The sequence below is a fragment of the Tiliqua scincoides genome, chromosome 1, assembly GCF_035046505.1.
Source record: "Tiliqua scincoides isolate rTilSci1 chromosome 1, rTilSci1.hap2, whole genome shotgun sequence".
NCBI classification, from domain to species: Eukaryota; Metazoa; Chordata; class Lepidosauria; order Squamata; family Scincidae; genus Tiliqua; species Tiliqua scincoides.
Window position 1 is genome coordinate 261,408,258 of NC_089821.1, and position 12,632 is coordinate 261,420,889.

Below are 12,632 nucleotides of genomic sequence, written 5' to 3' on the forward strand. Positions count from 1 at the left end.
GGATAGGGCTTCATTTTGTTCCCCAATTTCCATGGGCCAGATCACTTTCTTTTTGTCTGCCAATGCTCTCCCTTGGGTGTAGTGGTCATGTGGGCCCCAACCTCCCCACTCCCTAGAGAAAGAGAGTGAATAAGGAGGCACAGGTGCCCCCCCCCGGGAAGCACCAGAGCCAACGCCCCCTGTCATGCCTCTCAGGGAGAGCAAGCAAGAGAAGAACCCTCCTGCATTGGGCTAGAGATTCATCTAGCTCAGCTTTTCCCACAGTGGTCCACCAGCTGCCTCTGGGGACGCCAGCAGCCGGTGATGGTGTGCTACGGGTGTTTCAGTGAGATGAAATACTCATTCTGTTCTTGGTTATTTATTGGTTGTGACTGACTGTAGCTTCATGAGAGTGTGCCATACAGAAAGCAAGTCCTTCTTTTTGTGAGTTCCAAGTCTCCCACTGGTCAGTTTCATTGGATGTGCTCTGGTTCTAGAGGAAAGGAGACTAGTGATCTAGCATGGCTCACTTCCCTGCATCATCTCTTCCCTGTTCTCGCTGCCTTTTGAAAGAGTGATAGGGAGGAGAAAGAGGAGCCACCACCATTGCTGTCCTGCCCTCCTGGCTCTCTGCCTGATGCCCTTTCAACAGCAGAAAAGACAGGGGGAGGGAGAAAGTGGGAGACTCTAGGCCACCAGTCAACTCCTGTCCCCACTTCTCTCTTCCTTGTCCTCTCTGTTTTTGAAAGGGCAATGGGAAGAGAACAGGAAGAAGGATGAGGGCAGTGGTGGCTGGAGGAAGAGGAGGTACATGTAGGTGGTAATATGTTCGTAGAACAATTTGAGTGCTGGGGGACAGTGCCTGAGCCTGGTCTCAGGTGCCTGGGGACTTGACACAGGCCTGTGTTCAATGTGATTGCCTTGAGCTGGTGCTGAGAGCTTAGTAGCCGTACTCCATATTTGCTAGCAGAGATTTGCATGGCTAGGCTTGGAACTAGGAGTCCCTGTCACCTTGGAGTCATAGACTCACTGGAAGGCCCGATTCGAATCATTTTCTCTCCAAGCTGATGCAGATAACCATAGTCCCCAGCATTTCACAGATGAAACTGTCTTGCAAGCTTGTAACACCACCATTTTCATACCAAGGGTAGCTGCCTGAAGGCCTCCAGCTCTGTTACTTGTTTTTGAAGGCACTTTGCCTGTGGTACACAGCATTAATTTGTACTTCAGTCACTGGTCCTCCAGGACTTCCACACTTCTTGGCTCCAAATGAACTTCACTAGCTGCAGAATGCAAAATGGGAGACTGGGCACTATGAGGTGCCCAAGTGTTTGTGTCTCTGCGCTAGAGTCAAAAACGTCTCCAGTCGGGGTGGGGGTGGGGGTCTGAATCAGGTAGACTCTCGTGCACATTAGCACACAAACTAACAAAAAACGTTAAGAGACATTTCTCCCAAATCTCCTTCTGAAGCAAAACAGGCAAAATAAAGCAAAACATGGTAATTATTTTTTTTAGCAACTTGTTAAATCCATCCTGTACTTTCAAACTGCTCTGTCGGAATTTTAGCCTAATCTTCCTCAGACAAGTTCATTGTCTATGTTTCAAGAGCTTTTCTTTTAAATGGGAGACATGCACACTTGCAATCTCCCCCCTGCAACTTGAAGTGATATATCTAGCAAGATATATGAAGCCTGTGGACTTTGCTGCTCGACCCATAGCCTAATCTGCCCACCTGTACAATGGGAGTAATAGAGTTATTTTGAGAAAAAAACAGTATTTACAGCCCAGTCCTATCCATCACCACACCAATGGAGTGTGTACCGCATGCTATGGGATGGCAGGTGACCAGAAGGCCTCTGAGAGATAAGTTGGAAGTCCTTTTTTTTTTTTTTTTAACAAACTGATGCAACATATCTCTAATAAAAAGCAAAAAACAAAACAAATACCTGTTTTACTTACCCCTCTGCAGGCATTCTGGCTGCCTGTGGGTCTCTTCAGACCCACATGAGCTATGCAGCTGGCATATGTCTGAGAACAGAAAGGGGGTGAGATGGGCTGAAAAATGGGGGATAGGCTCCAGCATGTACATTTGTTGCCAAAATCCACACCCTCCAGCCCACTCCTCACCCCTTGCCTTCCGTAACCTGAACTGCTCCAAACATCCCATTGTCCACCCCAGTATCAACTTACTTGGGACGGCTGAGTGTCTGGATGAATCTGGTTTGTGCATGGTGCCATTGGCATTTCTACCAGTGGCTCTGTCAAGTGCAACCACAGTTTGACGGTAGCACAATGAAGTCTATGGTAGGGGACTGTGAGGTCTGCTGCCATTGGCCCTTGATAGGATTGGGGCATTTATTTCTTGCATGTACTGAGAATTAAAAGTATAGGTGCATGTTCTTGTAAGCACTAGTAGTTCCATCTTCCCCAAATTCTGGAGCAACAGAAACATAACACAACGTTTTGTTTATTTACATATGTAATAAAATTATTTTTATCTTGCCTTCCCGCCTTTACTGAAGTGGTACTCAAGGTAGATCACAACATATGAATGAGAGTAAGACATTATATCAATAATAAAAGTACCACAAAACTGTAATCCAATAAATAGCAGCAGTGAGGAATAAGAGGCTATTGTAGCAAGTCAAAATCTTGTAGGATTTCAAAATGCAGACAAATAAAACTGGAACCCAACACACCCAATATTAACTGTGGTTGAGAAGAAGCAAGTGATGCTTACTGATGTGGTCACATATTGATGTGGGCTGCGGGCCAAACATCCAGTGGGCTGTGACACCACTTGATTGAAAAGTAGTATGGCATGTGAATGCTGGAGAACCCATGGACATTATATATCTGGACTTTCAGAAGGCGTTCGACAAGGTCCCTCACCAAAGGCTACTGAAAAAACTCCACAGTCAGGGAATTAGAGGGCAGGTCCTCTCCTGGACTGAGACCTGGTTGAAGACCAGGAAACAGAGAGTGGGTGTCAATGGGTAATTTTCACAATGGAGAGAGGTGAAAAGTGGTGTGCTCCAAGCATCTGTCCTGGGACAAGTGCTTTTCAACTTCTTCATAAAGGACCTGGAGACAGGGTTGAGCAGAAAAGTGGCAAAGTTTGCAGATGACACCAAACTTTTCCGAGTGGTGAAGACTAGAAGTGATTGTGAGGAGCTCCAGAAGGATCTCTCCAAACTGGCAGAATGGGCAGCAAAATGGCAGATGCATTTCAATTTAAGTAAGTGTAAAGCAATGCACATTGGGGCAAAAAAAATCAAAATTTCACATATAGGCTGATGGGTTCTGAGCTGTCTGTGACAGATCAGGAGAGAGATCTTGTGGTTGTGGTGGACAGGTCGATGAAAGTGTCGACCCAATGTGCGGCGGCAGTGAAGAAGGCCAATTCTATGCTTGGGATCATTAGGAAGGGTATTGAGAACAAAACAGCTAATATTATAATGCCGTTGTACAAAGTGATGGTAAGGCCACACCTGGAGTATTGCATCCAGTTCTGGTCATCACATCTCAAAAAGGATATAGTGGAAGTGAAAGGGTGCAAAAGAGAGCGACTAAGATGATTACTGGGCTGGGGCATCTTCCTTATGAGGAAAGGCTATGGCGTTTGGGCCTCTTCAGTCTAGAAAGGAGACGCCTGAGGGGGGACATGATTGAGACATACAAAATTATGCATGGGAAGGATAAAGTGGATAGACAGATGCTCTTTACACTCTCACATAACACCAGAACCAGGGGACATCCACTAAAATTGAGTATTGGGAGGGTTAGGACAGACAAAAGAAAATATTTCTTTACTCGGCGTGTTGTTGGTCTGTGGAACTCCTTGCCACAGGATGTGGTGATGGCATCTGGCCTGGATGCCTTTAAAAGGGGATTGGACAAGTTTCTGGAGGAAAAATCCATTACAGGTTACAAGCCATGATGTGTATGTGCAGCCTCCTGATTTTAGAAATGGGCTATGTCAGATGCAAGGGAGGGCACCAGGATGAGGTCTCTTGTTATCTGGTGTGCTCCCTGAGGCATTTGGTGGGCCACTGTGAGATACAAGAAGCTGGACTAGATGGGCCTATGGCTTGATCCAGTGGGGCTATTCTTATGTTCAGCAAGTGTGGCAGGCCATAAAGATAGGACTGTTTGAATGCCATGAGGGACATGACCACTTACCATTTGGAGCATTCTGTACCATGTGAGGCTTCACTTGATCTATTCTGGAACACTTCTCTTTGTCATAGATGAAATCCATGTTCCATCTTTCAACCGCTAAGTCCAACAGTGTGCACGTGAAAGCGATGTGTATTCTAGGTAGCCTGGAGACATCTTAGCTATTTGGGCATACACTTCTTGCATTCCCTTCCCCCTATTTCTCCCTTTCAGACTTTCATAACAATGGACTATTTTTGTACCACATTTTAGCTTTCTGAGTGGCCTAGAAGTATCATAATAATTTTTGTTTTGTTTTGTGAAGGCAGGGAGAGTCTTGTAAATGTTTCCCTTTCAAATCTTCTCTTGTAATCAGCATGGATTGGGTACCCTGTGCTCCAGGGTACCCAATCAAGAAAAGATTTTAGTTTTCTTGTGGAAGAGAAGTACCTCAACCCTCAAAAAGTGTTTGGAGGAACACTTTAATGCCACTTCCAGGCATTATGCATGAACATGTGGAAGGAGGCAAATGGAAGTGCGCTGGTGAGCCACCCTCCTCCCTATGCACACTCATCACTATGCTCACTGGCAGCACTTCCCAGGCCTCTGTGCCGAGGGCTTGTCTGCCACGGGCTGCTCAGGAAGAGCTCTTAGAGAACACAGCAGGAAGCCTCCCCACATTTGGCACTAGCCTCTGCAAACCGGTACTCAATGTGCAGAAGCCCATGGGTATGGACAGCCAGTGCACAGGCACAGAACGCATGGCTAGCGAATGCACTTTCTCTCCTTCTCTCCCCAATCAGTGAGCATGAGGTCATAACACCTGAATAGGGCTTTTGAACCCCCATTTTGAGGGCAAGGTATACACATTCAATTTTTAGACAATGCCTCAGGAGACATGAGTGTCACATATCAAGGCTTGCTCATCAGTAGCTATAGAATAATGTTGATATCCCATCAGTGAGTGAAGCTTGCACAGGCATCTCTATAGACAGTAATAAAAAGAGCCATTCAAGATTCTAACCAAGAAACAGAATGAGCCAGAATGAGGCTGTGCAGTGGTATGAGTGTCTGGTGTCACCACACACAGAAAGCAGTTCTAGTCTTTGACCTCAGTGGTATACCTGAATGCTTCCCTTTTCCCCTTCAGGCAAAATCTGTAGTCCAGTCCTGACCCTGCCTGACACATCCCTCACTAACACAGGTGCTGGAGGACAAACTGATGCAACATATCTCTAATCATAGAGCACCTAGAGGCACACTGCACAACCATTTCCCCCCTGTGGTTTTTTTTATAAGACATAAACTCTCCAACCCATCTCTCTCATCACAAGACTGCAGGCATTTTGCGAGCTGATGATGTTGATAACTACAACTACCACTGCAGGATGAAAGCAAACTGCAATTGTCTCCCTAAGCATGAGTGGACTGGTTCAATTGGACCACAGGACCAATTCACAAGTCACACCATGGTAACTTGGGGAGGACTCTATACCTTTTTTCCCTTCCTAAACCAGATTCTTTTTCTTTCTTTTTTTAAGCATAGTGACAATAGGCAGGATTTTGTGTTCTCCCACCCTGAGTCAGCCTAATAAATCCCAAAGTGAGATTGCTTCCAGGGCCACAGCCCTGTGACTTTCAAGGGAAGTGTACACTACTGTGCAGGCTAATTATAAGGATTCAGTTTCCTGGTATGAAGGAATGTATTACCTGCAGCAAAGGATGCATGAGCGATCAGGAACCAGAGGGACTAGGAGGAAGCCTAACTGAATGCCATAGGAACTGAAGCCCTAGCCCTAGGTTTATACCCACAATCCAGGCCCCTGCTGAGAGACTAATCACTTGGCCATTCTCATTGTTGTTGTCCAATCAGTTCCTGAATAGCAAAACTTCACAATGCAGGGTATGAATTAGAAAGGGGTGGGTGGGTGGGATAGTGGAAATACATGTGGGTGCAGAGACTTTTTTTTTGCAACAATACCAAACCGAGCCTTTGAGAAGGGACAACGACTGGACAAAGGCACGGCGGAAATAGGAGTAACTTTTGGAGGCCCTTGGAGCTCTTGTCAATAAGAGTTAGCGCCATAATGGTACTATTGCCCCCTTTTCTATTAAGGAGCCATTGTTTGTACAGGGTTTTTTTTTTTAAAGTCATAAAATGGAACATTTTTCTTGTTATACTTGTCTAGAAAATACTGGTGATTGCCCTGAATTGGACCAAACAGTTCCTCCTTGTATGTTTGGTCGATTTTTTGTAATTATTTAGGTCCTATGTGCGTACTTCCGCGTCTCTTGCCCTCCCCTCTCCGAAGAATAGGCAGCATCTTGAGCGACACAGATGTCAGATCTGTGTTTTAAAAATTTAGCTTTGTTTACCCAACAGAATGGAATTCATTACAATGCAAAAATGGGCTCAATTTTGTGACCCTTTTTTGTAGTCAAAGTGTTGACAGTATCAGAAAGCTCATTTGAAGGTCACAGGTTTATGTATCTATTCTCTTAAGTGTTTTAGAAAATTCATAGGGAAGATGCCAAAAGTGGAATATGTGCAAACAGACTCTTCATTGTTTTCCCTAACCTTGCCACTATTATTAGACAGTTGTGTGGAGCAAAAAGCATTAAAAGCTATTATGAACAAGGAAAATGTTGTGTTTTTTTCCTTACTTGAAGACTTTTCATTTTAGCCCCTGCTCTGCAAAGGTCATTTTCTCTCATTCTTTTCACTTGGGTTTTTTTTTTTTAAATAACTTCTGCATTTCAAGTCTAGAAAAAGCTTGAGGGAGACATTTCCCCCCTCTCATAGCCACAAGTAGCAATTTATTTCATTACATCTGAATGTTTTGCATTGTGATTCTAACAGACAGTATGATGCTATTTCAGCTTTAAACGCCAAAAAAAACAAAAAACCCACAAAACATTTGTCTTCTTTTTCACACCACCACCACCAGTGCTCCTCCTTGATCATTTTAAATTAGCAGAATTAATAAGTCAGTAACTTTTAAAAGCAGCCACGGATTGGAATGATGCTTTGTAGCAAAATGATTTTATTTGGATATCTGCATATGATTTGAAAGGCCTTTTCAGCTAGTGATCTGCAGCTAATATTTAACTGTTGCTTAATTCCACTAATTCTCGACCTTTTGTTCGCAGAACTTTCTTTGCTGGATCTTGTTGCTCCGTTCCATGCTAATTGCAGCTTAAGTTATATAAATGGCTTTGTAAAGAAAACTATACCCTAAACCTGGAAAGTTGCTTGTTTCTATTTGCTCAAACTTGATGCACTTATTTTGAGAGGGTCATTGCAAGAAAAGCTGTATAGGCAGTAAGAATGTCCCGTATAATAAGCTTAAACAGAACCTTTTGTTAAGCCTAGTATTCTCAGGCCTGAAAATTAGGCCTCTTTTTCCTAACTGCAAACTGAAGTGGTTCATTACTGCAGCTTCCTCCTCTAGGCCTTGGCCCAGCCATTCCCAGTACTCAAGGTCTGTAACTTCCTTAAAAAGGAAGAAGGAAAACAAGCCACACAAAGGTCTTGTTAGCACTTCCTATGCGAAATTAGCAGCTTTCTAAAAGGTACAACTCCAATTACCTCACATAGTGGGGACGCACACAAACCCAACAAAGACTCCAGTCTTGCAAGTGACATTCTGTCTTTCTAGAGTTACTTCCCTAATTAGGAGTGAAGAAGCCCTATTCTAGCGAGTGCATCTATTTACAGTGGGGCACAATGCCTTAACTTGAGCGTCCTTCTGAAAGACCAGTGTTAAAAAATACAAGTGCTCTTTTGGCAACGCTGTCTATGGAGAAGCACCACATTCCTAACGGTTACACCCTCTAAAAAAAAAAAAAAAGAAAGAGAGAAAAAAAGTATAGCTCCTTTATTTATTTTTTTCCCCCTTTCCAGTATTGTTCACACTTCAGGATTCATTTTGGACAATGACGCTTCTGCCCAGTGAGCTCTGGGAATTACAGTGGACAATGGAGAGGCATTCTTAAGAGTGTCTAATGATGGGAAAAAAAAGAAAAATATTTATTGCTTTTGACAGTTTCACAAGGGGCAAAAATCCTTGTCGTGGTTAAAGTTTCCACAGCTGTTGGAGGAAAGGGTGGCTCCTGTGGGCTAAAGCAGCTCAGCTCCTTTGTATAAGGGACCAAGCACAAAGACCAAGCTGTGAAATTAAAGATTAAGTTCATTAAGGTAAGAGAATTGGAGCAGCATTGTTGTTGATACAGGTGTAGCTACAAGGCTGGAATCCCACCCCCACTCCCAATTTACATATAGCTTGCTTAATAACGGAACTGGCCTCCCCCTATATATTGAGGGTGGTGGGTTTTGTGGTTTTGTTTTGTCAATTATAGCTTATACAGACAATGGCTTGTACTCTCACTTTCATATTCTGTTAGGGGAATTATACTATAGAAAGGAAGTTTACCCTTGTTCTTAACTGTAACCAAGCGTAAGGATGTATATTTGCGCTGGCTCACAGTCATCTTTTCCTATCCCTTTCTCTTCTATCCCACCTTCTGCTGCCTTTTTGCATTACCTATTTTAAACTGTAAACTCCTCGGGGCACAGACCTACCAATTTGGGTTTTCTGAATTTCTCCCAAATACCATATACGCTAATGGAGCTGTACAAAGAACAAAGAAGTGCAGTAGATGTTTGATCACAGATTTAGATTCCAATCTGTAATGCTGCTCTTTTCCTCTCCTTGCATTTTTTTTAAACGTGTTTTGAAGCATCATGATTATTAATGCAAATGATCCATAAATTTTGAGGTCAGAATGTTGCAGAACATTTGTTAAGTGGCCAATTCTTAGACAGTCTGAGTCTTCCTCACAATGCTTATAGCATGCATAGTTTCATTTTCATGTTCATAAATTGGTCAGAAAGGGAAGTGATCACATTCTACAATTATGTTGTTAAAGCTTAGGGCAGCTCTGTGATCCATACCCAGGGGCTAGTAAAACATGGGCATAGGATCTCATGGAACTCATCCAAATATGGATGAGAATGCAATCCCAAGCATGCTTACCTAAATAAGCCTAACTGAAATCATGGGACTTAGATCTGAATTAGCATGTTTTGTATCAGGGTGTCAGTCAAACATAGATAGTGTTTGATTATAAACTCCTGAATCACTTGCATACAATGATGTCAGTGTAATATTTAGTGTGTCCCTTCTTAAGCGGTATGAATAGTTTTAACATTGTTACAAATGAGATGGGTAGATCATGATCCACACAATGTAGCATTATAGAGCTTTGGTTTGCATTGCTGCATATGCCAAAATCTAGAGAATATCCTTTAACATGGCTGCGCATATGAAAAAGTTGGGGTGTACGTTTGGTAATGGTTGAATTTTAAACTATAGTTTCATTTTTGTACCAGAGGAAAAGTGTTGTTTAAAACTGAGGGGATATTTTTCTGATATTGCACCCGTACTGTAGTGCAGCACTACTTTGAAAGCCTGTAACGGCTATCTGAGAGTAGCATAGTGCAATCGGCACAAAAATGCTCACAACTCTGTGTCCTCAAATTTTTAACATGTACAGGGGGCTTTGAATGGCAGACATTTTTGTTGGGGCTTCTGAATCTGCATGTTGTCTATATTTTGAAACAAGGTCTGTTTTTAATGTTTGACTCTGTCTCAGGCAGAAACAAATATTACTCTTGGATTGGCCCTGATTGTGTTTAGCAGATATCTGTCACAAAATGTCTGTGCACTTTGACTGCAAGTTGATCTGTCATTATTATTATTATTATTATTATTATTATTATTATTATTATTATTATTATTATTATTATTAACAGTATTTATATACCGCTTTTCAACGGAAAGTTCACAAAGCAGTTGACAGATAAAATCAATATCTCCCTGTCCCAAAAGGGCTCACAATCTAAAAAGATGCAAAAGAACACCATCGGACAGCCACTACAAAAGACAGTGCTGGGGTGAGGAGGGCCAGTTACTCTCCCCCTGCTAAATAAAAGAAGAGCACCCCTTTAAAAGTGCCTCTTACCCAGTTAGCAGGGCCACCCCCCCCATCAGTTTCACTGGTATAGATGCCATAGGAGAAAAGGTAGATAAGTTTCAGAAAGTGGCAAACAACAGACCTACTAACGCACAGGAGAATCTGCTGTATCAAAGACTTTTTTGTTTGGACACAAAAATATTCTTTTTCCGCCCTCCTCTCCCCTTGGCTTTTTGCAATAAACAAGCAAGAGAAATGATGTCTTTGCAAAAGGAAACCACTGAAGTGACTTGTAACCTACCAGTCATGTTTTTAAAAGGTAGGCTCACCGTCTCTTTTTTTCATGTGTGAATAATGGATTCTCTTTTGCTCCATAAAGAATTATGTGAAACAGTGTAGGCAAGTAAAAACATCCATCCATCTAAAACCAGTTTAGTGTTTTCATTTTAGATTCTTTAAATGCCCCACCTTTGATGCAGCTTTCCACTTTTGTGGGGAGAAAGATATGCTTTTGTGTCCTCTTCAGCTAACAGTTGGTACATTTGAAAATATGCCTGTAAACTATGCGTTTCTTTCCCACCACCATTTTTTAAAAGTCTATTGCTAACATTTTATATAGGTATGCTCATATATTAAGTGCGTTCTTTTATGCTATCTTTTTAAACCATTTTATTTTTAAAGCTGATGTGTTTTCAAACTTATAAGTGTGTCTGGAAGAATTAGATATTGATTAGTGAAGATATACATTTAACTGTCAACAATAAACTACATATGGCTAATATATATTTGGCTAATATTGGCTAATACCAAATACTAAGAAGTTGACATGTAAGTGCACAAGTCTTACTTATCCAGATGCGCTTGATTTGCAACTTGTAGCAAAATCTTCATCAAACATAATTTTATTCAGCATTCATTTGCACAGAAAAATAAATATATTTGCAAAGACCAAATATATTTTGGAGATCATGTTACTCTGTGAGATGTTTCTGACTGAAATATAAATTTCAGGAAGCTGTTACTACCTGCAAGTGACAAATGTGGACCCAGTTCCTAACATATAGCAGTCACCATTACATTACCTATAATCTAATAACTCTCTCTGGCAGATATCAAGAGTGACTTGGAATGGGTGCACATGTACAAATATAAATATGTCCGCACATATGCACAAATGTTTTTTGCGAGTGCAATTTTACAATCTCAGACAATATCGTACCAAAATTTTTTAGAAATATTTCAATGGGTAATTGCAATGGATTATATATGACAAACACCCTGACTCTAAATATCTGCACCTGGAAGCAAGATCTCATTGATTTTCACCAAATTTAGGAAAGTATTTTTGTTTTAGAATAGAAATACTTACTACTTGAGACCTTAAGTGTCACTTTCCAAATTTCTCTAAAGCTTTAACAATTTCATTATTTTAACATGACTGTTCTTTGTTAACAAGTCTTTAAAAAGTGACCTGCACTTTTTTCTGCCATGTTGTCATAGAAAGACCATGAACTATATTTACAAAAAAAGTTTTGGACAAGAGGTATATATTCCATTTATATTTTTGGGGGCTCAACTGGTGAACTATGATATAAAACAATTTACAGATTTTGGGCCCCTTTAGGCTGCAATCCTAAACATACAACACATGCTTACGTTTACAATACAATGGCACTTACTTCCAAGTAAACATGCTTAGGACTGCAATGCACATCTCTGCGCTTTGCAAAGTGTACAGTTAATACTATACATTGCCTGTAGCCACCAGACTGTGTTTCTAGTGAAATTATTATATTGTTCATATAATCACCTAATTGTGAAACTTAACTTTTTCAAACACAAAATTGTAATGACTTTGTTGTTGATTATGAACCATTTTGGGTAAACGTTCTCATTAAAGAGCTGGGCCAGAGGTTTAAAATCTGCAAAGTGCAACATACAAAACTAAACTTCATTTCCTTTCCAGGTAAATAATTGAAAAATATTCTGAGAAATTCTGCTGTGCTGCATTTTTTTCTGCACTCTGCAGTCTTGTATTTCTTCTGCTCCTATTCTGAGGATTAGCAATTTAACTTATGTATTAAACATATCAGGCAAGCTTAATCTAAGAGTCATTATATACGTTTTAATAGCAAAATGTGACATTGCCAGACACAATTTTAATATTTTAAGATACGCTTCTCTCCCTTAATAGCATGATTAGAAAACTTACTTCAACAAATTGGAGGATACTTTTAAGATACATATTGTGGATAGCAAAATAAATATTCAAGACACTTATTTTTCCAGTCTTTTTCAAAATGTTTTAGGCGTAACAAGATTTCTGGGAACCATTTTGCTTATTTAGAAAAAGAAAAAAAAAAAGACTAAGAACCAGTATGCAAACTTCCTAATACATACCCGGCCTTAGAAGCCCTGGAGAGATAAACCTTGGCCTGTGAAATACATATACAGTACAGTACACTAATGTTTAATCACGGTATACTCTGCAATAATTGACAGAAGAAAATGTATATATT